Source organism: Myxocyprinus asiaticus, chromosome 18 (assembly GCF_019703515.2).
Source record: "Myxocyprinus asiaticus isolate MX2 ecotype Aquarium Trade chromosome 18, UBuf_Myxa_2, whole genome shotgun sequence".
In the NCBI taxonomy this organism is placed as follows: domain Eukaryota; kingdom Metazoa; phylum Chordata; class Actinopteri; order Cypriniformes; family Catostomidae; genus Myxocyprinus; species Myxocyprinus asiaticus.
The window spans coordinates 44679379-44704205 of NC_059361.1; the positions used below are offsets into that span (position 1 = coordinate 44679379).

At 43.0% G+C, this 24827-nt stretch overlaps 25 non-coding genes across 25 annotated transcripts; 18 read left to right on the plus strand and 7 right to left on the minus strand.

Moving 5' to 3' along the window:
* The first annotated feature begins 295 nt into the window (after positions 1–295).
* Positions 296–369, plus strand: trnai-aau (transfer RNA isoleucine (anticodon AAU)). Its single transcript has one exon. It is a non-coding gene; the product is annotated as a tRNA-Ile (tRNA).
* Positions 370–792: 423 nt separating this feature from the next.
* On the plus strand, positions 793–864 carry trnaq-cug (transfer RNA glutamine (anticodon CUG)). The gene has a single exon. It is a non-coding gene; the product is annotated as a tRNA-Gln (tRNA).
* A 5456-nt stretch (positions 865–6320) lies between these two features.
* trnai-aau (transfer RNA isoleucine (anticodon AAU)) lies at positions 6321–6394 on the plus strand. Its single transcript has one exon. It is a non-coding gene; the product is annotated as a tRNA-Ile (tRNA).
* Positions 6395–6818: 424 nt separating this feature from the next.
* On the plus strand, positions 6819–6890 carry trnaq-cug (transfer RNA glutamine (anticodon CUG)). The gene has a single exon. It is a non-coding gene; the product is annotated as a tRNA-Gln (tRNA).
* Positions 6891–8027: 1137 nt separating this feature from the next.
* Positions 8028–8100, minus strand: trnaa-agc (transfer RNA alanine (anticodon AGC)). Its single transcript has one exon. It is a non-coding gene; the product is annotated as a tRNA-Ala (tRNA).
* Positions 8101–8788: 688 nt separating this feature from the next.
* Positions 8789–8862, plus strand: trnai-aau (transfer RNA isoleucine (anticodon AAU)). Its single transcript has one exon. It is a non-coding gene; the product is annotated as a tRNA-Ile (tRNA).
* Positions 8863–9281: 419 nt separating this feature from the next.
* On the plus strand, positions 9282–9353 carry trnaq-cug (transfer RNA glutamine (anticodon CUG)). Its single transcript has one exon. It is a non-coding gene; the product is annotated as a tRNA-Gln (tRNA).
* Positions 9354–10491: 1138 nt separating this feature from the next.
* Positions 10492–10564, minus strand: trnaa-agc (transfer RNA alanine (anticodon AGC)). The gene has a single exon. It is a non-coding gene; the product is annotated as a tRNA-Ala (tRNA).
* Positions 10565–11252: 688 nt separating this feature from the next.
* trnai-aau (transfer RNA isoleucine (anticodon AAU)) lies at positions 11253–11326 on the plus strand. The gene has a single exon. It is a non-coding gene; the product is annotated as a tRNA-Ile (tRNA).
* A 419-nt stretch (positions 11327–11745) lies between these two features.
* trnaq-cug (transfer RNA glutamine (anticodon CUG)) lies at positions 11746–11817 on the plus strand. Its single transcript has one exon. It is a non-coding gene; the product is annotated as a tRNA-Gln (tRNA).
* Positions 11818–12956: 1139 nt separating this feature from the next.
* trnaa-agc (transfer RNA alanine (anticodon AGC)) lies at positions 12957–13029 on the minus strand. The gene has a single exon. It is a non-coding gene; the product is annotated as a tRNA-Ala (tRNA).
* Positions 13030–13717: 688 nt separating this feature from the next.
* trnai-aau (transfer RNA isoleucine (anticodon AAU)) lies at positions 13718–13791 on the plus strand. Its single transcript has one exon. It is a non-coding gene; the product is annotated as a tRNA-Ile (tRNA).
* A 426-nt stretch (positions 13792–14217) lies between these two features.
* trnaq-cug (transfer RNA glutamine (anticodon CUG)) lies at positions 14218–14289 on the plus strand. Its single transcript has one exon. It is a non-coding gene; the product is annotated as a tRNA-Gln (tRNA).
* Positions 14290–15426: 1137 nt separating this feature from the next.
* On the minus strand, positions 15427–15499 carry trnaa-agc (transfer RNA alanine (anticodon AGC)). The gene has a single exon. It is a non-coding gene; the product is annotated as a tRNA-Ala (tRNA).
* A 688-nt stretch (positions 15500–16187) lies between these two features.
* trnai-aau (transfer RNA isoleucine (anticodon AAU)) lies at positions 16188–16261 on the plus strand. The gene has a single exon. It is a non-coding gene; the product is annotated as a tRNA-Ile (tRNA).
* A 426-nt stretch (positions 16262–16687) lies between these two features.
* On the plus strand, positions 16688–16759 carry trnaq-cug (transfer RNA glutamine (anticodon CUG)). The gene has a single exon. It is a non-coding gene; the product is annotated as a tRNA-Gln (tRNA).
* A 1136-nt stretch (positions 16760–17895) lies between these two features.
* On the minus strand, positions 17896–17968 carry trnaa-agc (transfer RNA alanine (anticodon AGC)). Its single transcript has one exon. It is a non-coding gene; the product is annotated as a tRNA-Ala (tRNA).
* A 688-nt stretch (positions 17969–18656) lies between these two features.
* On the plus strand, positions 18657–18730 carry trnai-aau (transfer RNA isoleucine (anticodon AAU)). Its single transcript has one exon. It is a non-coding gene; the product is annotated as a tRNA-Ile (tRNA).
* A 424-nt stretch (positions 18731–19154) lies between these two features.
* Positions 19155–19226, plus strand: trnaq-cug (transfer RNA glutamine (anticodon CUG)). Its single transcript has one exon. It is a non-coding gene; the product is annotated as a tRNA-Gln (tRNA).
* Positions 19227–20362: 1136 nt separating this feature from the next.
* On the minus strand, positions 20363–20435 carry trnaa-agc (transfer RNA alanine (anticodon AGC)). Its single transcript has one exon. It is a non-coding gene; the product is annotated as a tRNA-Ala (tRNA).
* A 688-nt stretch (positions 20436–21123) lies between these two features.
* trnai-aau (transfer RNA isoleucine (anticodon AAU)) lies at positions 21124–21197 on the plus strand. The gene has a single exon. It is a non-coding gene; the product is annotated as a tRNA-Ile (tRNA).
* Positions 21198–21623: 426 nt separating this feature from the next.
* Positions 21624–21699, plus strand: trnaq-cug (transfer RNA glutamine (anticodon CUG)). Its single transcript has one exon. It is a non-coding gene; the product is annotated as a tRNA-Gln (tRNA).
* A 1132-nt stretch (positions 21700–22831) lies between these two features.
* On the minus strand, positions 22832–22904 carry trnaa-agc (transfer RNA alanine (anticodon AGC)). Its single transcript has one exon. It is a non-coding gene; the product is annotated as a tRNA-Ala (tRNA).
* A 688-nt stretch (positions 22905–23592) lies between these two features.
* On the plus strand, positions 23593–23666 carry trnai-aau (transfer RNA isoleucine (anticodon AAU)). Its single transcript has one exon. It is a non-coding gene; the product is annotated as a tRNA-Ile (tRNA).
* A 424-nt stretch (positions 23667–24090) lies between these two features.
* trnaq-cug (transfer RNA glutamine (anticodon CUG)) lies at positions 24091–24162 on the plus strand. Its single transcript has one exon. It is a non-coding gene; the product is annotated as a tRNA-Gln (tRNA).
* Positions 24163–24827: the final 665 nt, after the last annotated feature.

The window sequence follows — 24827 nt, forward strand, 5'->3', positions numbered from 1 at the left end:
GTAGTTAGGAGCAGTACTTGTATGACTGAAAATAGCTGTACGTTGGCGTGACATGCTGAGCATCAGAACTTCATGAGGTTTGTGTAGACCTTTCAGAAGAGAGCAGACATTGCAAGGTGGCTTGTGGGGCTAGAGTGATGATTTTTGATTTGGGTGCGAAAGTGTCTCGTGTTCAAATCAAAGAATAGTTTGTTCTTGCCCTTCGATCTTCAAACTTTATCCCATGGGGTGCAAAGTTTTAATGTCAGCGTTACAACCAAGCAAGAATTTCTGTGCATAGACAAAAGCAAGACGTGGCCGGTTAGCTCAGTTGGTTAGAGCGTGGTGCTAATAACGCCAAGGTCGTGGGTTCGATCCCCGTACGGGCCAGGATGAGTTTTGATCTGAACCTCTCTAGAGCTCATGTGTAGTGTCATGTCTTGTAAATCCATGATGGAAGAGGCAATGTAGCTGAAATAGGGAGCTATAGACTGAAAATCTAAACATCCCAGGTTAAATACTCTGTTCAGGCTACCATCTGTCTTGGCTGCCCATGCCCTCCTTCAAACTACTTACCAAAGAGCAATAACACTCACAACAGTGAAAGAGCACTGTTCTGTGGTGTAATGGTTAGCGCTTTGAATCCAACAAGCTGAGTTCAACTCCTGGTAGAACCTCCTTAGGCTTTTGTGCCCAAAAACAGAGGTTGGCTGTTGAAGTTCCCATAAGAGGCCTAAAATGTGCCCTTCTCTTGCCAATTTCCACAAAGCATGTTCATTGTCCACACCCAGGGGAGCGTTTTTGCAAAACGTCGGTTCCATGGTGTAATGGTTAGCACTTTGAACTCTGAATCCAGTGGTCCGAGTTCAAATCTCGGTGGGACCTTCCGTACCTTTTGCACCAATGGTTCTTAGGACCCAATCAAAAGTACTTTTCAAAATCAGTGAGCCTCCAAATCTCCTGTATGAAAGCATTCGTACTCTGCTGCGAGTGGCAGAGATCTATCAATAGGAGAATGCAGATCGATACCCTGTGTCAAAAGTGAGTTTTGTGGTAAAGAAGTTTAGCACCCATGAAGAATGTGACATGGTAACTGTTCCCAAGGAAACTTCATTGCAAATTAAATTTGCGTTTCGAGAAAGAAATAGATGAACATGTCTGAGCGCTACATGAGAAATGGAACAAATGAAAAAAAAAATTTGCATTTTTTGTTAGGATTTATTGGGGATTTCACATGTTGTTGAACTGCATTCTTGCCCAAGACTTTTGAAGATTTCTCTATTTCCCCATTCACATAGATAGGAGCTATAATTGCATGACTGAAAAAAGCTGTACATGGGTCTTGCATGCTGCAATACTCTGCTTCAAAAATCAAAATCAAATCACTTTATTGTCACACAGCCATATACACAAGTGCAATGGTGTGTGAAATTCTTGGGTGCAGTTCCGATCAACATAGCAGTCGTGACAGTGATGAGACATACGCCAATCTACAATAAACATCAAATTAACACAACACAATTTAAACATCTGTTATACATAATTAAACTCGACTTAAAACATCAAATTAACACAACACAATTTAAACATCTGTTATACATAATTACACAACTTAAAACATCAAATTAACACAACACAATTTAAACATCTGTTATACACAATTACACTCAACAATATACAATAATAACATACATTGCACAGTATACAATATGCTGTTTTTGTTTTTTGTTTTTTTTTTGTTTTTTACTATATAGATACTATATAGATACACATTATTCAATAAAAATTAAAATATATATGAAAAAAGTATATATATAGAATGTACAGTATTGTACTGTATTGACATTCAGGCTGTCGGTTGATAGTAAGTTGTTAAGAGAGACATAATATAATGACAGTAATATAATTTATGACAGTCCGGTGTGAGATAAAAGAGTAATAAAGTGCAGGGATGATGTATTTTGATCGTGGGAGATCAAGAGTTCAGAAGTCTGATTGCTTGGGGGAAGAAGCTATCATGGAGTCGGCTGGTGCGGGTCCTGGTGCTGCGATACCGCCTACCTGATGGTAGCAGTGAGAACAGCCCATGGCTCGGGTGGCTGGAGTCTCTGATGATCCTCCGAGCTTTTTTCACACACCGCCTTGTATATATTTCCTGGAGGGAGGGAAGCTCACCTCCGATGATGTGTTTGGCAGTTCGCACCACCCTTTGCAGTGCTTTGCGATTGTGGGCAGTGCTATTGCCGTACCAGGCGGAGATACAGCCAGTCAGGATGCTCTCCACAGTGCAGGTGTAGAACCGTGTGAGGATGTGGCGGTTCATTCCAAACTTCCTCAGCCGTCTCAGGAAGAAAAGGCGCTGATGAGCCTTCTTCACAACGACTTCAGTGTGGACGGACCATGTGAGTTCCTCAGTGATGTGGACACCCAGGAACTTGAAGCTGCTGACTCTCTCCACTGGTGCTCCATTGATGGTGATTGGACTGTGTTCTCTGTCTTTTCTCCTGAAGTCCACCACAAGCTCCTTTGTCTTACTGACGTTGAGGGAGAGGTTGTGCTCCTGACACCAGTGTGTCAGAGTGTGCACCTCCTCTCTGTAGGCTGTTTCATCATTGTCAGTGATCAGACCTACCACCGTCGTGTCATCAGCAAACTTAATGATGGCATTGGAGCTATGTGTTGCCACACAGTCATGTGTGTACAAGGAATACAGTAGTGGGCTGAGAACACAGCCCTGTGGGGCTCCAGTGTTGAGGGTCAGTGATGAGGAGATGTTGCTGCCTATTCTAACCACCTGGCGTCTGCTTGACAGGAAGTCCAGGATCCAGCTGCACAGCGAGCTGTTTAAGCCCAGAGCCCGGAGTTTCTCATCTAGCTTGGAGGGCACTATGGTGTTGAATGCTGAGCTGTAGTCTACAAACAGCATTCTCACATAAGTGTTCTTTTTTTCCAGGTGGGAGAGAGCAGTGTGTATTGTAGATGCAATGGCATCATCAGTGGAGCGGTTGTTACGGTAAGCAAACTGCAGCGGGTCAAGATTGAGTGGTAATACAGAGCAGATGTAATCTCTGATTAGTCTCTCAAAACATTTGCTGATGATGGGGGTCAGAGCAACAGGACGCCAGTCATTTAAACAAGTTATTTTTGATTGTTTTGGAACAGGCACAATGGTGGATGTTTTAAAGCATGTGGGGACTACAGACAAAGAGAGGGAAAGGTTGAAAATGTCCGTAAAAACACCAGCCAGCTGGTTCGCGCACGCTCTGATGACGCGGCCCGGAATGCCGTCTGGACCCGCGGCTTTGCGGATATTCACCCGTCGGAATGATCGGGTTACATCCGCTACAGAGACGGAGAGTGAACTAACCTCTGTAGCTTCGGCCGTGAGAGCTCTCTCCGCGAGGGCGGTGTTATTTCCCTCGAAGCGAGCATAAAAAGTATTTAGCTCATCCGGTAGAGAGGCAGCGGTGTTCATGGCGGAGTTTTTATTCCCTTTAAAGTCCGTGATGATGTTAATTCCCTGCCACATGCTTCTAGAGTTGGTGGTGTTAAACTGTCCTTCAATCTTACTCCTGTACTGGCGTTTTGCTGTTTTGATAGTTTTTCGGAGGGCATAACTGGCTTGTTTATGCTCCTCCGCGTTCCCGGAATTAAAAGCGGAGGTCCGCACATTAAGTGCTGCGCGAACATCGCTGTTGATCCACGGCTTCTGATTCGGATAGATTCGCACAGTTCTGGTCGGAATCACTTCCTCTACACACGTTCTGATGAAGCACATTACGCTATCAGCGTAAAGCTCGATGTCGTCATCAGAGGCGGACCGGAACATCTCCCAGTCCGTGCGATCAAAACAGTCTTGTAGCGTAGAGTCTGATTGGTCCGACCAGCACTGGATCGTTCTGAGGGTGGGTGCTTCCTGTTTCAGTTTCTGCCTGTAAGCGGGCAGAAGCAGAATGGAAGAGTGGTCCGATTTGCCAAATGGTGGGCGGGGGAGGGATTTGTAGCCATCCCGGAACGGAGAGTAGCAATGGTCCAAAACCCGGTCCCCTCGTGTGTTGAAACTAATGTGCTGGTGATATTTTGGTGCGACTGATTTTAAACTGGCTTTATTAAAGTCCCCGGTCACAATGAACGCGGCCTCAGGGTGCGCGGTTTCCTGCTCACTTATACTCCCATACAGTTCCTTGAGTGCCCGGTCTGTGTCGGCTTGTGGGGGGATGTACACAGCAGTGATAATGACCGCTGTGAATTCCCTCGGTAGCCAGAATGGTCGACACAGAAGCATAAGAAATTCCAGATCAGGAGAACAGAAAGACTTGATAGAATGTATGTTCCTCTGATCACACCAGGATTTGTTGATCATAAAACATACACCACCTCCTCTAGTTTTACCTGAGAGGTCTTTCGCTCTGTCCGCTCGGAGCATGGAGAACCCCGCGGGTTCAATGGCTGAGTCTGGAATCTCCGCAGACATCCAAGTTTCCGTAAGGCAGATAACGCAGCAGTCCCTCGTCTCTCGTTGGAAAGAGATCCGCGCTTTCAGCTCGCAGAGCTTGTTATCCAGAGACTGAACATTTGCCAGTAGAATAGTGGGTAGCGGGGGTCGATTTGCGCGGCGTCTTACTCTGATGAGAACGCCGGCTCTGTTTCCCCTTTTCCTCCTGCGTTTCCGCGGCCGTGCTGCCCAGACAAAGGGCTCCGCTTGCGTGTTTGTAAACAGCGGGTCGGCATTGAGGAATGTGAAGTCCGGTTTACGGTGTGAGATCGCTGAGCCAATGTCCAAAAGTGTTTGTCTGTCGTAGACAATAAGGCAGGCAACATCCAAGACAAAAAACATAAGAATTGTAAACAAAACAAACAAACCATTGCTAAGTTGTGTCGGAGCTCGCAACGCAGCAGCCATACTCGGCGCCATCTTGAGTCCTTTTGGTCCATGAGCACTTCACCATGCGCTTATATAAAAAATATCTACATATATTGTTCTTGTTGCACTCTAATCTGTCTTGGATAGTATTGTTCTGATACAATTGAAAATTTGGAATGCAGCACTTTTCGTATTATTGCCTCCTTAAGATGAATCGCTTATGCTGTACCATTCCTCTATTATAAGCCGCTTTGGATAAAAGCATCTGCCAAATGAATAAAAGTAATGTAATATAATGAATGAAAAACATAATTTGATGCCCAGGTCTGTAAAATTAGTGAAGAACACTAAAAAGAGAAAGTTCCCTCGTGGAGTATTGCTGCATGCCAGGCCCACGTACAGCAGACTTTTGTTCTGAATCTCTCTTCTGCTAAGCTCTCATTTGCAGGGTAGCCTCATGTAAATCCATGAGGAATGAAGGTTAGCACTCTGGCCTCTGAATCCAGCGATACCAGTTAAAATCTCGGCGGGACCTTCTGTGACTTTTGTGCCAAAAGGTGCAAAGGACCCAATCAGAAGGACTTTGGAAAAGCTGCGAGGCGCCGAATCTACTGAAGTGAAAGTGTACCAACTCTGCTGGCCAGGTCTATCACATTCAAATTGTGATGACCTGGTCTTAGATTAGAGAACAGTTGCTAAAAGGTGAAGTTCCTCAATGGAGAATGCGGACATCGATTCCGCTACCTCTCGCATGCTAAGCGAGCGCTCTACCATTTGAGCTAATTCCCCTCCAGCTATGAGTCCCAGAGGTACCAAACCACTCTTGTTTGTTTCCTTTTGGAGTGGGCCATGGGCCATTAACACCTTCCAATAGTCAGAAAGACAATGTCCAAGGAGTCTCACGAGGTAGTCATCCTGTATCATATGTGAGTTTTGTGGTCAAGTAGGTTAGCCCCCGTGAAGAATGTGACATGGTAAGTTTTTCCAAGGAAACTTCAATACACATTCAATTTGCATTTAAAGAAAGCAATAGATGCAGATGACTATGAGCGCTACATGAGAAATGGAACAAATGAAGCAACATTTTGATTTGCAATTTTGTTAGGACTTGTTGGCGATAAAATGTTCTTGAATTTGATGCTTGCCAAAGTCTTTTGAGGATGTCTCTATTTCCCCATTCATGTAGTTAGGAGCAGTACTTGTATGACTGAAAATAGCTGTACGTTGGCGTGACATGCTGAGCATCAGAACTTCATGAGGTTTGTGTAGACCTTTCAGAAGAGAGCAGACATTGCAAGGTGGCTTGTGGGGCTAGAGTGATGATTTTTGATTTGGGTGCGAAAGTGTCTCGTGTTCAAATCAAAGAATAGCTTGTTCTTGCCCTTCGATCTTCAAACTTTATCCCATGGGGTGCAAAGTTTTAATGTCAGCGTTACAACCAAGCAAGAATTTCTGTGCATAGACAAAAGCAAGACGTGGCCGGTTAGCTCAGTTGGTTAGAGCGTGGTGCTAATAACGCCAAGGTCGTGGGTTCGATCCCCGTACGGGCCAGGATGAGTTTTGATCTGAACCTCTCTAGAGCTCATGTGTAGTGTCATGTCCTGTAAATCCATGATGGAAGAGGCAATGTAGCTGAAATAGGGAGCTATAGACTGAAAATCTAAACGTCCCAGGTTAAATACTCTGTTCAGGCTACCATCTGTCTTGGCTGCCCATGCCCTCCTTCAAACTACTTACCAAAGAGCAATAACACTCTCAACAGTGAAAGAGCACTGTTTTGTGGTGTAATGGTTAGCGCTTTGAATCCAACAAGCTGAGTTCAACTCCTGGTAGAACCTCCTTAGGCTTTTGTGCCCAAAAACAGAGGTTGGCTGTTGAAGTTCCCATAAGAGGCCTAAAATGTGCCCTTCTCTTGCCAATTTCCACAAAGCATGTTCATTGTCCACACCCAGGGGAGCGTTTTTTGCAAAACGTCGGTTCCATGGTGTAATGGTTAGCACTCTGGACTCTGAATCCAGTGATCCGAGTTCAAATCTCGGTGGGACCTTCCGTACCTTTTGCACCAATGGTTCTTAGGACCCAATCAAAAGTACTTTTCAAAATCAGTGAGCCTCCAAATCTCCTGTATGAAAGCATTCGTACTCTGCTGCGAGTGGCAGAGATCTATCAATAGGAGAATGCAGATCGATACCCTGTGTCAAAAGTGAGTTTTGTGGTAAAGAAGTTTAGCACCCATGAAGAATGTGACATGGTAACTGTTCCCAAGGAAACTTCATTGCAAATTAAATTTGCGTTTCGAGAAAGAAATAGATGAACATGTCTGAGCGCTACATGAGAAATGGAACAAATGAAAAAAAAAAATTTGCATTTTTTGTTAGGATTTATTGGGGATTTCACATGTTGTTGAACTGCATTCTTGCCCAAGACTTTTGAAGATTTCTCTATTTCCCCATTCACATAGATAGGAGCTATAATTGCATGACTGAAAAAAGCTGTACATGGGTGTTGCATGCTGCAATACTCTGCTTGCCAGGTCCATGAGCACTTCACCATGCGCTTATATAAAAAATATCTACATATATTGTTCTTGTTGCACTCTAATCTGTCTTGGATAGTATTGTTCTGATACAATTGAAAATTTGGAATGCAGCACTTTTCGTATTATTGCCTCCTTAAGATGAATCGCTTATGCTGTACCATTCCTCTATTATAAGCCGCTTTGGATAAAAGCATCTGCCAAATGAATAAAAGTAATGTAATATAATGAATGAAAAACATAATTTGATGCCCAGGTCTGTAAAATTAGTGAAGAACACTAAAAAGAGAAAGTTCCCTCGTGGAGTATTGCTGCATGCCAGGCCCACGTACAGCAGACTTTTGTTCTGAATCTCTCTTCTGCTAAGCTCTCATTTGCAGGGTAGCCTCATGTAAATCCATGAGGAATGAAGGTTAGCACTCTGGCCTCTGAATCCAGCGATACCAGTTAAAATCTCGGCGGGACCTTCTGTGACTTTTGTGCCAAAAGGTGCAAAGGACCCAATCAGAAGGACTTTGGAAAAGCTGCGAGGCGCCGAATCTACTGAAGTGAAAGTGTACCAACTCTGCTGGCCAGGTCTATCACATTCAAATTGTGATGACCTGGTCTTAGATTAGAGAACAGTTGCTAAAAGGTGAAGTTCCTCAATGGAGAATGCGGGCATCGATCCCGCTACCTCTCGCGTGCTAAGCGAGCGCTCTACCATTTGAGCTAATTCCCCTCCAGCTATGAGTCCCAGAGGTACCAAACCACTCTTGTTTGTTTCCTTTTGGAGTGGGCCATGGGCCATTAACACCTTCCAATAGTCAGAAAGACAATGTCCAAGGAGTCTCACGAGGTAGTCATCCTGTATCATATGTGAGTTTTGTGGTCAAGTAGGTTAGCCCCCGTGAAGAATGTGACATGGTAAGTTTTTCCAAGGAAACTTCAATACACATTCAATTTGCATTTAAAGAAAGCAATAGATGCAGATGACTATGAGCGCTACATGAGAAATGGAACAAATGAAGCAACATTTTGATTTGCAATTTTGTTAGGACTTGTTGGCGATAAAATGTTCTTGAATTTGATGCTTGCCAAAGTCTTTTGAGGATGTCTCTATTTCCCCATTCATGTAGTTAGGAGCAGTACTTGTATGACTGAAAATAGCTGTACGTTGGCGTGACATGCTGAGCATCAGAACTTCATGAGGTTTGTGTAGACCTTTCAGAAGAGAGCAGACATTGCAAGGTGGCTTGTGGGGCTAGAGTGATGATTTTTGATTTGGGTGCGAAAGTGTCTCGTGTTCAAATCCAAGAATAGCTTGTTCTTGCCCTTCGATCTTCAAACTTTATCCCATGCGGTGCAAAGTTTTAATGTCAGCGTTACAACCAAGCAAGAATTTCTGTGCAAAGACAAAAGCAAGACGTGGCCGGTTAGCTCAGTTGGTTAGAGCGTGGTGCTAATAACGCCAAGGTCGCGGGTTCGATCCCCGTACGGGCCAGGATGAGTTTTGATCTGAACCTGTCTAGAGCTCGTGTGTCATGTCCTGTAAATCCATAATGGAAGAGGCAATGTAGCTGAAATAGGGAGCTATAGACTGAAAATCTAAACATCCCAGGTTAAATACTCTGTTCAGGCTACCATCTGTCTTGGCTGCCCATGCCCTCCTTCAAACTACTTACCAAAGAGCAATAACACTCTCAACAGTGAAAGAGCACTGTTCTGTGGTGTAATGGTTAGCGCTTTGAATCCAACAAGCTGAGTTCAACTCCTGGTAGAACCTCCTTAGGCTTTTGTGCCCAAAAACAGAGGTTGGCTGTTGAAGTCCCCATAAGAGGCCTAAAATGTGCCCTTCTCTTGCCAATTTCCACAAAGCATGTTCATTGTCCACACCCAGGGGAGCGCTTTTTGCAAAACGTCGGTTCCATGGTGTAATGGTTAGCGCTCTGGACTCTGAATCCAGTGATCTGAGTTCAAATCTCGGTGGGACCTTCCATACCTTTTGCTCCAATGGTTCTTAGGACCCAATCAAAAGTACTTTTCAAAATCAGTGAGCCTCCAAATCTCCTGTATGAAAGCATTCGTACTCTGCTGCGAGTGGCAGAGATCTATCAATAGGAGAATGCAGATCGATACCCTGTGTCAAAAGTGAGTTTTGTGGTAAAGAAGTTTAGCACCCATGAAGAATGTGACATGGTAACTGTTCCCAAGGAAACTTCATTGCAAATTAAATTTGCGTTTCGAGAAAGAAATAGATGAACATGTCTGAGCGCTACATGAGAAATGGAACAAATGAAAAAAAAAAAATTTGCATTTTTTGTTAGGATTTATTGGGGATTTCACATGTTGTTGAACTGCATTCTTGCCCAAGACTTTTGAAGATTTCTCTATTTCCCCATTCACATAGATAGGAGCTATAATTGCATGACTGAAAAAAGCTGTACATGGGTGTTGCATGCTGCAATACTCTGCTTGCCAGGTCCATGAGCACTTCACCATGCGCTTATATAAAAAATATCTACATATATTGTTCTTGTTGCACTCTAATCTGTCTTGGATAGTATTGTTCTGATACAATTGAAAATTTGGAATGCAGCACTTTTCGTATTATTGCCTCCTTAAGATGAATCGCTTATGCTGTACCATTCCTCTATTATAAGCCGCTTTGGATAAAAGCATCTGCCAAATGAATAAAAGTAATGTAATATAATGAATGAAAAACATAATTTGATGCCCAGGTCTGTAAAATTAGTGAAGAACACTAAAAAGAGAAAGTTCCCTCGTGGAGTATTGCTGCATGCCAGGCCCACGTACAGCAGACTTTTGTTCTGAATCTCTCTTCTGCTAAGCTCTCATTTGCAGGGTAGCCTCATGTAAATCCATGAGGAATGAAGGTTAGCACTCTGGCCTCTGAATCCAGCGATACCAGTTAAAATCTCGGCGGGACCTTCTGTGACTTTTGTGCCAAAAGGTGCAAAGGACCCAATCAGAAGGACTTTGGAAAAGCTGCGAGCCTCCGAATCTACTGAAGTGAAAGTGTACCAACTCTGCTGGCCAGGTCTATCACATTCAAATTGTGATGACCTGGTCTTAGATTAGAGAACAGTTGCTAAAAGGTGAAGTTCCTCAATGGAGAATGCGGGCATCGATCCCGCTACCTCTCGCATGCTAAGCGAGCGCTCTACCATTTGAGCTAATTCCCCTCCAGCTATGAGTCCCAGAGGTACCAAACCACTCTTGTTTGTTTCCTTTTGGAGTGGGCCATGGGCCATTAACACCTTCCAATAGTCAGAAAGACAATGTCCAAGGAGTCTCACGAGGTAGTCATCCTGTATCATATGTGAGTTTTGTGGTCAAGTAGGTTAGCCCCCGTGAAGAATGTGACATGGTAAGTTTTTCCAAGGAAACTTCAATACACATTCAATTTGCATTTAAAGAAAGCAATAGATGCAGATGACTATGAGCGCTACATGAGAAATGGAACAAATGAAGCAACATTTTGATTTGCAATTTTGTTAGGACTTGTTGGCGATAAAATGTTCTTGAATTTGATGCTTGCCAAAGTCTTTTGAGGATGTCTCTATTTCCCCATTCATGTAGTTAGGAGCAGTACTTGTATGACTGAAAATAGCTGTACGTTGGCGTGACATGCTGAGCATCAGAACTTCATGAGGTTTGTGTAGACCTTTCAGAAGAGAGCAGACATTGCAAGGTGGCTTGTGGGGCTAGAGTGATGATTTTTGATTTGGGTGCGAAAGTGTCTCGTGTTCAAATCCAAGAATAGCTTGTTCTTGCCCTTCGATCTTCAAACTTTATCCCATGCGGTGCAAAGTTTTAATGTCAGCGTTACAACCAAGCAAGAATTTCTGTGCAAAGACAAAAGCAAGACGTGGCCGGTTAGCTCAGTTGGTTAGAGCGTGGTGCTAATAACGCCAAGGTCGCGGGTTCGATCCCCGTACGGGCCAGGGTGAGTTTTGATCTGAACCTCTCTAGAGCTCGTGTGTCATGTCCTGTAAATCCATGATGGAAGAGGCAATGTAGCTGAAATAGGGAGCTATAGACTGAAAATCTAAACATCCCAGGTTAAATACTCTGTTCAGGCTACCATCTGTCTTGGCTGCCCATGCCCTCCTTCAAACTACTTACCAAAGAGCAATAACACTCTCAACAGTGAAAGAGCACTGTTCTGTGGTGTAATGGTTAGCGCTTTGAATCCAACAAGCTGAGTTCAACTCCTGGTAGAACCTCCTTAGGCTTTTGTGCCCAAAAACAGAGGTTGGCTGTTGAAGTCCCCATAAGAGGCCTAAAATGTGCCCTTCTCTTGCCAATTTCCACAAAGCATGTTCATTGTCCACACCCAGGGGAGCGCTTTTTGCAAAACGTCGGTTCCATGGTGTAATGGTTAGCGCTCTGGACTCTGAATCCAGTGATCTGAGTTCAAATCTCGGTGGGACCTTCCATACCTTTTGCACCAATGGTTCTTAGGACCCAATCAAAAGTACTTTTCAAAATCAGTGAGCCTCCAAATCTCCTGTATGAAAGCATTCGTACTCTGCTGCGAGTGGCAGAGATCTATCAATAGGAGAATGCAGATCGATACCCTGTGTCAAAAGTGAGTTTTGTGGTAAAGAAGTTTAGCACCCATGAAGAATGTGACATGGTAACTGTTCCCAAGGAAACTTCATTGCAAATTAAATTTGCGTTTCGTGAAAGAAATAGATGAACATGTCTGAGCGCTACATGAGAAATGGAACAAATGAAAAAAAAAAAAATTTGCATTTTTTGTTAGGATTTATTGGGGATTTCACATGTTGTTGAACTGCATTCTTGCCCAAGACTTTTGAAGATTTCTCTATTTCCCCATTCACATAGATAGGAGCTTTAATTGCATGACTGAAAAAAGCTGTACATGGGTGTTGCATGCTGCAATACTCTGCTTGCCAGGTCCATGAGCACTTCACCATGCGCTTATATAAAAAATATCTACATATATTGTTCTTGTTGCACTCTAATCTGTCTTGGATAGTATTGTTCTGATACAATTGAAAATTTGGAATGCAGCACTTTTCGTATTATTGCCTCCTTAAGATGAATCGCTTATGCTGTACCATTCCTCTATTATAAGCCGCTTTGGATAAAAGCATCTGCCAAATGAATAAAAGTAATGTAATATAATGAATGAAAAACATAATTTGATGCCCAGGTCTGTAAAATTAGTGAAGAACACTAAAAAGAGAAAGTTCCCTCGTGGAGTATTGCTGCATGCCAGGCCCACGTACAGCAGACTTTTGTTCTGAATCTCTCTTCTGCTAAGCTCTCATTTGCAGGGTAGCCTCATGTAAATCCATGAGGAATGAAGGTTAGCACTCTGGCCTCTGAATCCAGCGATACCAGTTAAAATCTCGGCGGGACCTTCTGTGACTTTTGTGCCAAAAGGTGCAAAGGACCCAATCAGAAGGACTTTGGAAAAGCTGCGAGCCTCCGAATCTACTGAAGTGAAAGTGTACCAACTCTGCTGGCCAGGTCTATCACATTCAAATTGTGATGACCTGGTCTTAGATTAGAGAACAGTTGCTAAAAGGTGACGTTCCTCAATGGAGAATGCGGGGATCGATCCCGCTACCTCTCGCATGCTGAGCGAGCACTCTACCATTTGAGCTAATTCCCCTCCAGCTATGTGTCCCAGAGGTACCAAACCACTCTTGTTTGTTTCCTTTTGGAGTGGGCCATGGGCCATTAACACCTTCCAATAGTCAGAAAGACAATGTCCAAGGAGTCTCACGAGGTAGTCATCCTGTATCATATGTGAGTTTTGTGGTCAAGTAGGTTAGCCCCCGTGAAGAATGTGACATGGTAAGTTTTTCCAAGGAAACTTCAATACACATTCAATTTGCATTTAAAGAAAGCAATAGATGCAGATGACTATGAGCGCTACATGAGAAATGGAACAAATGAAGCAACATTTTGATTTGCAATTTTGTTAGGACTTGTTGGCGATAAAATGTTCTTGAATTTGATGCTTGCCAAAGTCTTTTGAGGATGTCTCTATTTCCCCATTCATGTAGTTAGGAGCAGTACTTGTATGACTGAAAATAGCTGTACGTTGGCGTGACATGCTGAGCATCAGAACTTCATGAGGTTTGTGTAGACCTTTCAGAAGAGAGCAGACATTGCAAGGTGGCTTGTGGGGCTAGAGTGATGATTTTTGATTTGGGTGCGAAAGTGTCTCGTGTTCAAATCCAAGAATAGCTTGTTCTTGCCCTTCGATCTTTAAACTTTATCCCATGCGGTGCAAAGTTTTAATGTCAGCGTTACAACCAAGCAAGAATTTCTGTGCATAGACAAAAGCAAGACGTGGCCGGTTAGCTCAGTTGGTTAGAGCGTGGTGCTAATAACGCCAAGGTCGCGGGTTCGATCCCCGTACGGGCCAGGATGAGTTTTGATCTGAACCTCTCTAGAGCTCGTGTGTCATGTCCTGTAAATCCATGATGGAAGAGGCAATGTAGCTGAAATAGGGAGCTATAGACTGAAAATCTAAACATCCCAGGTTAAATACTCTGTTCAGGCTACCATCTGTCTTGGCTGCCCATGCCCTCCTTCAAACTACTTACCAAAGAGCAATAACACTCTCAACAGTGAAAGAGCACTGTTCCATGGTGTAATGGTTAGCACTTTGGGCTTTGAATCCAACAAGCTGAGTTCAACTCCTGGTAGAACCTCCTTAGGCTTTTGTGCCCAAAAACAGAGGTTGGCTGTTGAAGTCCCCATAAGAGGCCTAAAATGTGCCCTTCTCTTGCCAATTTCCACAAAGCATGTTCATTGTCCACACCCAGGGGAGCGCTTTTTGCAAAACGTCAGTTCCATGGTGTAATGGTTAGCACTCTGGACTCTGAATCCAGTGATCCGAGTTCAAATCTCGGTGGGACCTTCCGTACCTTTTGCACCAATGGTTCTTAGGACCCAATCAAAAGTACTTTTCAAAATCAGTGAGCCTCCAAATCTCCTGTATGAAAGCATTCGTACTCTGCTGCGAGTGGCAGAGATCTATCAATAGGAGAATGCAGATCGATACCCTGTGTCAAAAGTGAGTTTTGTGGTAAAGAAGTTTAGCACCCATGAAGAATGTGACATGGTAACTGTTCCCAAGGAAACTTCATTGCAAATTAAATTTGCGTTTCGAGAAAGAAATAGATGAACATGTCTGAGCGCTACATGAGAAATGGAACAAATGAAAAAAAAAAATTTGCATTTTTTGTTAGGATTTATTGGGGATTTCACATGTTGTTGAACTGCATTCTTGCCCAAGACTTTTGAAGATTTCTCTATTTCCCCATTCACATAGATAGGAGCTATAATTGCATGACTGAAAAAAGCTGTACATGGGTGTTGCATGCTGCAATACTCTGCTTGCCAGGTCCATGAGCACTTCACCATGCGCTTATATAAAAAATATCTACATATATTGTTCTTGTTGCACTCTAATCTGTCTTGGATAGTATTGTTCTGATACAATTGAAAATTTGGAATGCAGCACTTTTCGTATTATTGCCTCCTTAAGATGAATCGCTTATGCTGTACCATTCCTCTATTATAAGCCGCTTTGGATAAAAGCATCTGCCAAATGAATAAAAGTAATGTAATATAATGAATGAAAAACATAATTTGATGCCCAGGTCTGTAAAATTAGTGAAGAACACTAAAAAGAGAAAGTTCCCTCGTGGAGTATTGCTGCATGCCAGGCCCACGTACAGCAGACTTTTGTTCTGAATCTCTCTTCTGCTAAGCTCTCATTTGCAGGGTAGCCTCATGTAAATCCATGAGGAATGAAGGTTAGCACTCTGGCCTCTGAATCCAGCGATACCAGTTAAAATCTCGGCGGGACCTTCTGTGACTTTTGTGCCAAAAGGTGCAAAGGACCCAATCAGAAGGACTTTGGAAAAGCTGCGAGCCTCCGAATCTACTGAAGTGAAAGTGTACCAACTCTGCTGGCCAGGTCTATCACATTCAAATTGTGATGACCTGGTCTTAGATTAGAGAACAGTTGCTAAAAGGTGACGTTCCTCAATGGAGAATGCGGGCATCGATCCCGCTACCTCTCGCATGCTAAGCGAGCGCTCTACCATTTGAGCTAATTCCCCTCCAGCTATGAGTCCCAGAGGTACCAAACCACTCTTGTTTGTTTCCTTTTGGAGTGGGCCATGGGCCATTAACACCTTCCAATAGTCAGAAAGACAATGTCCAAGGAGTCTCACGAGGTAGTCATCCTGTATCATATGTGAGTTTTGTGGTCAAGTAGGTTAGCCCCCGTGAAGAATGTGACATGGTAAGTTTTTCCAAGGAAACTTCAATACACATTCAATTTGCATTTAAAGAAAGCAATAGATGCAGATGACTATGAGCGCTACATGAGAAATGGAACAAATGAAGCAACATTTTGATTTGCAATTTTGTTAGGACTTGTTGGCGATAAAATGTTCTTGAATTTGATGCTTGCCAAAGTCTTTTGAGGATGTCTCTATTTCCCCATTCATGTAGTTAGGAGCAGTACTTGTATGACTGAAAATAGCTGTACGTTGGCGTGACATGCTGAGCATCAGAACTTCATGAGGTTTGTGTAGACCTTTCAGAAGAGAGCAGACATTGCAAGGTGGCTTGTGGGGCTAGAGTGATGATTTTTGATTTGGGTGCGAAAGTGTCTCGTGTTCAAATCCAAGAATAGCTTGTTCTTGCCCTTCGATCTTCAAACTTTATCCCATGCGGTGCAAAGTTTTAATGTCAGCGTTACAACCAAGCAAGAATTTCTGTGCATAGACAAAAGCAAGACGTGGCCGGTTAGCTCAGTTGGTTAGAGCGTGGTGCTAATAACGCCAAGGTCGCGGGTTCGATCCCCGTACGGGCCAGGATGAGTTTTGATCTGAACCTGTCTAGAGCTCGTGTGTCATGTCCTGTAAATCCATGATGGAAGAGGCAATGTAGCTGAAATAGGGAGCTATAGACTGAAAATCTAAACATCCCAGGTTAAATACTCTGTTCAGGCTACCATCTGTCTTGGCTGCCCATGCCCTCCTTCAAACTACTTACCAAAGAGCAATAACACTCTCAACAGTGAAAGAGCACTGTTCCATGGTGTAATGGTTAGCACTTTGGGCTTTGAATCCAACAAGCTGAGTTCAACTCCTGGTAGAACCTCCTTAGGCTTTTGTGCCCAAAAACAGAGGTTGGCTGTTGAAGTCCCCATAAGAGGCCTAAAATGTGCCCTTCTCTTGCCAATTTCCACAAAGCATGTTCATTGTCCACACCCAGGGGAGCGCTTTTTGCAAAACGTTGGTTCCATGGTGTAATGGTTAGCACTCTGGACTCTGAATCCAGTGATCCGAGTTCAAATCTCGGTGGGACCTTCCGTACCTTTTGCACCAATGGTTCTTAGGACCCAATCAAAAGTACTTTTCAAAATCAGTGAGCCTCCAAATCTCCTGTATGAAAGCATTCGTACTCTGCTGCGAGTGGCAGAGATCTATCAATAGGAGAATGCAGATCGATACCCTGTGTCAAAAGTGAGTTTTGTGGTAAAGAAGTTTAGCACCCATGAAGAATGTGACATGGTAACTGTTCCCAAGGAAACTTCATTGCAAATTAAATTTGCGTTTCGAGAAAGAAATAGATGAACATGTCTGAGCGCTACATGAGAAATGGAACAAATGAAAAAAAAAATTTGCATTTTTTGTTAGGATTTATTGGGGATTTCACATGTTGTTGAACTGCATTCTTGCCCAAGACTTTTGAAGATTTCTCTATTTCCCCATTCACATAGATAGGAGCTATAATTGCATGACTGAAAAAAGCTGTACATGGGTGTTGCATGCTGCAATACTCTGCTTGCCAGGTCCATGAGCACTTCACCATGCGCTTATATAAAAAATATCTACATATATTGTTCTTGTTGCACTCTAATCTGTCTTGGATAGTATTGTTCTGATACAATTGAAAATTTGGAATGCAGCACTTTTCGTATTATTGCCTCCTTAAGATGAATCGCTTATGCTGTACCATTCCTCTATTATAAGCCGCTTTGGATAAAAGCATCTGCCAAATGAATAAAAGTAATGTAATATAATGAATGAAAAACATAATTTGATGCCCAGGTCTGTAAAATTAGTGAAGAACACTAAAAAGAGAAAGTTCCCTCGTGGAGTATTGCTGCATGCCAGGCCCACGTACAGCAGACTTTTGTTCTGAATCTCTCTTCTGCTAAGCTCTCATTTGCAGGGTAGCCTCATGTAAATCCATGAGGAATGAAGGTTAGCACTCTGGCCTCTGAATCCAGCGATACCAGTTAAAATCTCGGCGGGACCTTCTGTGACTTTTGTGCCAAAAGGTGCAAAGGACCCAATCAGAAGGACTTTGGAAAAGCTGCGAGCCTCCGAATCTACTGAAGTGAAAGTGTACCAACTCTGCTGGCCAGGTCTATCACATTCAAATTGTGATGACCTGGTCTTAGATTAGAGAACAGTTGCTAAAAGGTGAAGTTCCTCAATGGAGAATGCGGGCATCGATCCCGCTACCTCTCGCATGCTAAGCGAGCGCTCTACCATTTGAGCTAATTCCCCTCCAGCTATGGGTCCCAGAGGTACCAAACCACTCTTGTTTGTTTCCTTTTGGAGTGGGCCATGGGCCATTAACACCTTCCAATAGTCAGAAAGACAATGTCCAAGGAGTCTCACGAGGTAGTCATCCTGTATCATATGTGAGTTTTGTGGTCAAGTAGGTTAGCCCCCGTGAAGAATGTGACATGGTAAGTTTTTCCAAGGAAACTTCAATACACATTCAATTTGCATTTAAAGAAAGCAATAGATGCAGATGACTATGAACGCTACATGAGAAATGGAACAAATGAAGCAACATTTTGATTTGCAATTTTGTTAGGACTTGTTGGCGATAAAATGTTCTTGAATTTGATGCTTGCCAAAGTCTTTTGAGGATGTCTCTATTTCCCCATTCATGTAGTTAGGAGCAGTACTTGTATGACTGAAAATAGCTGTACGTTGGCGTGACATGCTGAGCATCAGAACTTCATGAGGTTTGTGTAGACCTTTCAGAAGAGAGCAGACATTGCAAGGTGGCTTGTGGGGCTAGAGTGATGATTTTTGATTTGGGTGCGAAAGTGTCTCGTGTTCAAATCAAAGAATAGTTTGTTCTTGCCCTTCGATCTTCAAACTTTATCCCATGGGGTGCAAAGTTTTAATGTCAGCGTTACAACCAAGCAAGAATTTCTGTGCATAGACAAAAGCAAAACGTGGCCGGTTAGCTCAGTTAGTTTGAGCGTGGTGCTAATAACGCCAAGGTCGTGGGTTCGATCACCGTACGGGCCAGGATGAGTTTTGATCTGAACCTCTCTAGACCTCGTGTGTAGTGTCATGTCCTGTAAATCCGTGATGGAAGAGGCAATGTAGCTGAAATAGGGAGCTATAGACTGAAAATCTAAACATCCCAGGTTAAATACTCTGTTCACGCTACCATCTGTCTTGGCTGCCCATGCCCTCCTTCAAACTACTTACCAAAGAGCAATAACACTCTCAACAGTGAAAGAGCACTGTTCTGTGGTGTAATGGTTAGCGCTTTGAATCCAACAAGCTGAGTTCAACTCCTGGTAGAACCTCCTTAGGCTTTTGTGCCCAAAAACAGAGGTTGGCTTTTGAAGTCCCCATAAGAGGCCTAAAATGTGCCCTTCTCTTGCCAATTTCCACAAAGCATGTTTATTGTCCACACCCAGGGGAGCGCTTTTTGCAAAACGTCGGTTCCATGGTGTAATGGTTAGCACTCTGGACTCTGAATCCAGTGATCTGAGTTCAAATCTCGGTGGGACCTTCCGTACCTTTTGCACCAATGGTTCTTAGGACCCAATCAAAAGTACTTTTCAAAATCAGTGAGCCTCCAAATCTCCTGTATGAAAGCATTCGTACTCTGCTGCGAGTGGAAGAGATCTATCAATAGGAGAATGCAGATCGATACCCTGTGTCAAAAGTGAGTTTTGTGGTAAAGAAGTTTAGCACCCATGAAGAATGTGACATGGTAACTGTTCCCAAGGAAACTTCATTGCAAATTAAATTTGCGTTTCGAGAAAGAAATAGATGAACATGTCTGAGCGCTACATGAGAAATGGAACAAATGAAAAAAAAAATTTGCATTTTTTGTTAGGATTTATTGGGGATTTCACATGTTGTTGAACTGCATTCTTGCCCAAGACTTTTGAAGATTTCTCTATTTCCCCATTCACATAGATAGGAGCTATAATTGCATGACTGAAAAAAGCTGTACATGGGTGTTGCATGCTGCAATACTCTGCTTGCCAGGTCCATGAGCACTTCACCATGCGCTTATATAAAAAATATCTACATATATTGTTCTTGTTGCACTCTAATCTGTCTTGGATAGTATTGTTCTGATACAATTGAAAATTTGGAATGCAGCACTTTTCGTATTATTGCCTCCTTAAGATGAATCGCTTATGCTGTACCATTCCTCTATTATAAGCCGCTTTGGATAAAAGCATCTGCCAAATGAATAAAAGTAATGTAATATAATGAATGAAAAACATAATTTGATGCCCAGGTCTGTAAAATTAGTGAAGAACACTAAAAAGAGAAAGTTCCCTCGTGGAGTATTGCTGCATGCCAGGCCCACGTACAGCAGACTTTTGTTCTGAATCTCTCTTCTGCTAAGCTCTCATTTGCAGGGTAGCCTCATGTAAAGCCATGAGGAATGAAGGTTAGCACTCTGGCCTCTGAATCCAGCGATACCAGTTAAAATCTCGGCGGGACCTTCTGTGACTTTTGTGCCAAAAGGTGCAAAGGACCCAATCAGAAGGACTTTGGAAAAGCTGCGAGCCTCCGAATCTACTGAAGTGAAAGTGTACCAACTCTGCTGGCCAGGTCTATCACATTCAAATTGTGATGACCTGGTCTTAGATTAGAGAACAGTTGCTAAAAGGTGACGTTCCTCAATGGAGAATGCGGGGATCGATCCCGCTACCTCTCGCATGCTGAGCGAGCGCTCTACCATTTGAGCTAATTCCCCTCCAGCTATGTGTCCCAGAGGTACCAAACCACTCTTGTTTGTTTCCTTTTGGAGTGGGCCATGGGCCATTAACACCTTCCAATAGTCAGAAAGACAATGTCCAAGGAGTCTCACGAGGTAGTCATCCTGTATCATATGTGAGTTTTGTGGTCAAGTAGGTTAGCCCCCGTGAAGAATGTGACATGGTAAGTTTTTCCAAGGAAACTTCAATACACATTCAATTTGCATTTAAAGAAAGCAATAGATGCAGATGACTATGAGCGCTACATGAGAAATGGAACAAATGAAGCAACATTTTGATTTGCAATTTTGTTAGGACTTGTTGGCGATAAAATGTTCTTGAATTTGATGCTTGCCAAAGTCTTTTGAGGATGTCTCTATTTCCCCATTCATGTAGTTAGGAGCAGTACTTGTATGACTGAAAATAGCTGTACGTTGGCGTGACATGCTGAGCATCAGAACTTCATGAGGTTTGTGTAGACCTTTCAGAAGAGAGCAGACATTGCAAGGTGGCTTGTGGGGCTAGAGTGATGATTTTTGATTTGGGTGCGAAAGTGTCTCGTGTTCAAATCCAAGAATAGCTTGTTCTTGCCCTTCGATCTTCAAACTTTATCCCATGCGGTGCAAAGTTTTAATGTCAGCGTTACAACCAAGCAAGAATTTCTGTGCATAGACAAAAGCAAGACGTGGCCGGTTAGCTCAGTTGGTTAGAGCGTGGTGCTAATAACGCCAAGGTCGCGGGTTCGATCCCCGTACGGGCCAGGATGAGTTTTGATCTGAACCTCTCTAGAGCTCGTGTGTCATGTCCTGTAAATCCATGATGGAAGAGGCAATGTAGCTGAAATAGGGAGCTATAGACTGAAAATCTAAACATCCCAGGTTAATTACTCTGTTCAGGCTACCATCTGTCTTGGCTGCCCATGCCCTCCTTCAAACTACTTACCAAAGAGCAATAACACTCTCAACAGTGAAAGAGCACTGTTCCATGGTGTAATGGTTAGCACTTTGGGCTTTGAATCCAACAAGCTGAGTTCAACTCCTGGTAGAACCTCCTTAGGCTTTTGTGCCCAAAAACAGAGGTTGGCTGTTGAAGTCCCCATAAGAGGCCTAAAATGTGCCCTTCTCTTGCCAATTTCCACAAAGCATGTTCATTGTCCACACCCAGGGGAGCGCTTTTTGCAAAACGTCGGTTCCATGGTGTAATGGTTAGCATTCTGGACTCTGAATCCAGTGATCCGAGTTCAAATCTCGGTGGGACATTCCGTACCTTTTGCACCAATGGTTCTTAGGACCCAATCAAAAGTACTTTTCAAAATCAGTGAGCCTCCAAATCTCCTGTATGAAAGCATTCGTACTCTGCTGCGAGTGGCAGAGATCTATCAATAGGAGAATGCAGATCGATACCCTGTGTCAAAAGTGAGTTTTGTGGTAAAGAAGTTTAGCACCCATGAAGAATGTGACATGGTAACTGTTCCCAAGGAAACTTCATTGCAAATTAAATTTGCGTTTCGAGAAAGAAATAGATGAACATGTCTGAGCGCTACATGAGAAATGGAACAAATGAAAAAAAAAATTTGCATTTTTTGTTAGGATTTATTGGGGATTTCACATGTTGTTGAACTGCATTCTTGCCCAAGACTTTTGAAGATTTCTCTATTTCCCCATTCACATAGATAGGAGCTATAATTGCATGACTGAAAAAAGCTGTACATGGGTGTTGCATGCTGCAATACTCTGCTTGCCAGGTCCATGAGCACTTCACCATGCGCTTATATAAAAAATATCTACATATATTGTTCTTGTTGCACTCTAATCTGTCTTGGATAGTATTGTTCTGATACAATTGAAAATTTGGAATGCAGCACTTTTCGTATTATTGCCTCCTTAAGATGAATCGCTTATGCTGTACCATTCCTCTATTATAAGCCGCTTTGGATAAAAGCATCTGCCAAATGAATAAAAGTAATGTAATATAATGAATGAAAAACATAATTTGATGCCCAGGTCTGTAAAATTAGTGAAGAACACTAAAAAGAGAAAGTTCCCTCGTGGAGTATTGCTGCATGCCAGGCCCACGTACAGCAGACTTTTGTTCTGAATCTCTCTTCTGCTAAGCTCTCATTTGCAGGGTAGCCTCATGTAAATCCATGAGGAATGAAGGTTAGCACTCTGGCCTCTGAATCCAGCGATACCAGTTAAAATCTCGGCGGGACCTTCTGTGACTTTTGTGCCAAAAGGTGCAAAGGACCCAATCAGAAGGACTTTGGAAAAGCTGCGAGCCTCCGAATCTACTGAAGTGAAAGTGTACCAACTCTGCTGGCCAGGTCTATCACATTCAAATTGTGATGACCTGGTCTTAGATTAGAGAACAGTTGCTAAAAGGTGACGTTCCTCAATGGAGAATGCGGGGATCGATCCCGCTACCTCTCGCATGCTGAGCGAGCGCTCTACCATTTGAGCTAATTCCCCTCCAGCTATGTGTCCCAGAGGTACCAAACCACTCTTGTTTGTTTCCTTTTGGAGTGGGCCATGGGCCATTAACACCTTCCAATAGTCAGAAAGACAATGTCCAAGGAGTCTCACGAGGTAGTCATCCTGTATCATATGTGAGTTTTGTGGTCAAGTAGGTTAGCCCCCGTGAAGAATGTGACATGGTAAGTTTTTCCAAGGAAACTTCAATACACATTCAATTTGCATTTAAAGAAAGCAATAGATGCAGATGACTATGAGCGCTACATGAGAAATGGAACAAATGAAGCAACATTTTGATTTGCAATTTTGTTAGGACTTGTTGGCGATAAAATGTTCTTGAATTTGATGCTTGCCAAAGTCTTTTGAGGATGTCTCTATTTCCCCATTCATGTAGTTAGGAGCAGTACTTGTATGACTGAAAATAGCTGTACGTTGGCGTGACATGCTGAGCATCAGAACTTCATGAGGTTTGTGTAGACCTTTCAGAAGAGAGCAGACATTGCAAGGTGGCTTGTGGGGCTAGAGTGATGATTTTTGATTTGGGTGCGAAAGTGTCTCGTGTTCAAATCCAAGAATAGCTTGTTCTTGCCCTTCGATCTTCAAACTTTATCCCATGCGGTGCAAAGTTTTAATGTCAGCGTTACAACCAAGCAAGAATTTCTGTGCATAGACAAAAGCAAGACGTGGCCGGTTAGCTCAGTTGGTTAGAGCATGGTGCTAATAACGCCAAGGTTGCGGGTTCGATCCCCGTACGGGCCAGGATGAGTTTTGATCTGAACCTCTCTAGAGCTCATGTGTAGTGTCATGTCTTGTAAATCCATGATGGAAGAGGCAATGTAGCTGAAATAGGGAGCTATAGACTGAAAATCTAAACATCCCAGGTTAAATACTCTGTTCAGGCTACCATCTGTCTTGGCTGCCCATGCCCTCCTTCAAACTACTTACCAAAGAGCAATAACACTCACAACAGTGAAAGAGCACTGTTCTGTGGTGTAATGGTTAGCGCTTTGAATCCAACAAGCTGAGTTCAACTCCTGGTAGAACCTCCTTAGGCTTTTGTGCCCAAAAACAGAGGTTGGCTGTTGAAGTTCCCATAAGAGGCCTAAAATGTGCCCTTCTCTTGCCAATTTCCACAAAGCATGTTCATTGTCCACACCCAGGGGAGCGTTTTTTGCAAAACGTCGGTTCCATGGTGTAATGGTTAGCACTTTGAACTCTGAATCCAGTGATCCGAGTTCAAATCTCGGTGGGACCTTCCGTACCTTTTGCACCAATGGTTCTTAGGACCCAATCAAAAGTACTTTTCAAAATCAGTGAGCCTCCAAATCTCCTGTATGAAAGCATTCGTACTCTGCTGCGAGTGGCAGAGATCTATCAACAGGAGAATGCAGATCGATACCCTGTGTCAAAAGTGAGTTTTGTGGTAAAGAAGTTTAGCACCCATGAAGAATGTGACATGGTAACTGTTCCCAAGGAAACTTCATTGCAAATTAAATTTGCGTTTCGAGAAAGAAATAGATGAACATGTCTGAGCGCTACATGAGAAATGGAACAAATGAAAAAAAAAATTTGCATTTTTTGTTAGGATTTATTGGGGATTTCACATGTTGTTGAACTGCATTCTTGCCCAAGACTTTTGAAGATTTCTCTATTTCCCCATTCACATAGATAGGAGCTATAATTGCATGACTGAAAAAAGCTGTACATGGGTCTTGCATGCTGCAATACTCTGCTTCAAAAATCAAAATCAAATCACTTTATTGTCACACAGCCATATACACAAGTGCAATGGTGTGTGAAATTCTTGGGTGCAGTTCCGATCAACATAGCAGTCGTGACAGTGATGAGACATACGCCAATCTACAATAAACATCAAATTAACACAACACAATTTAAACATCTGTTATACATAATTAAACT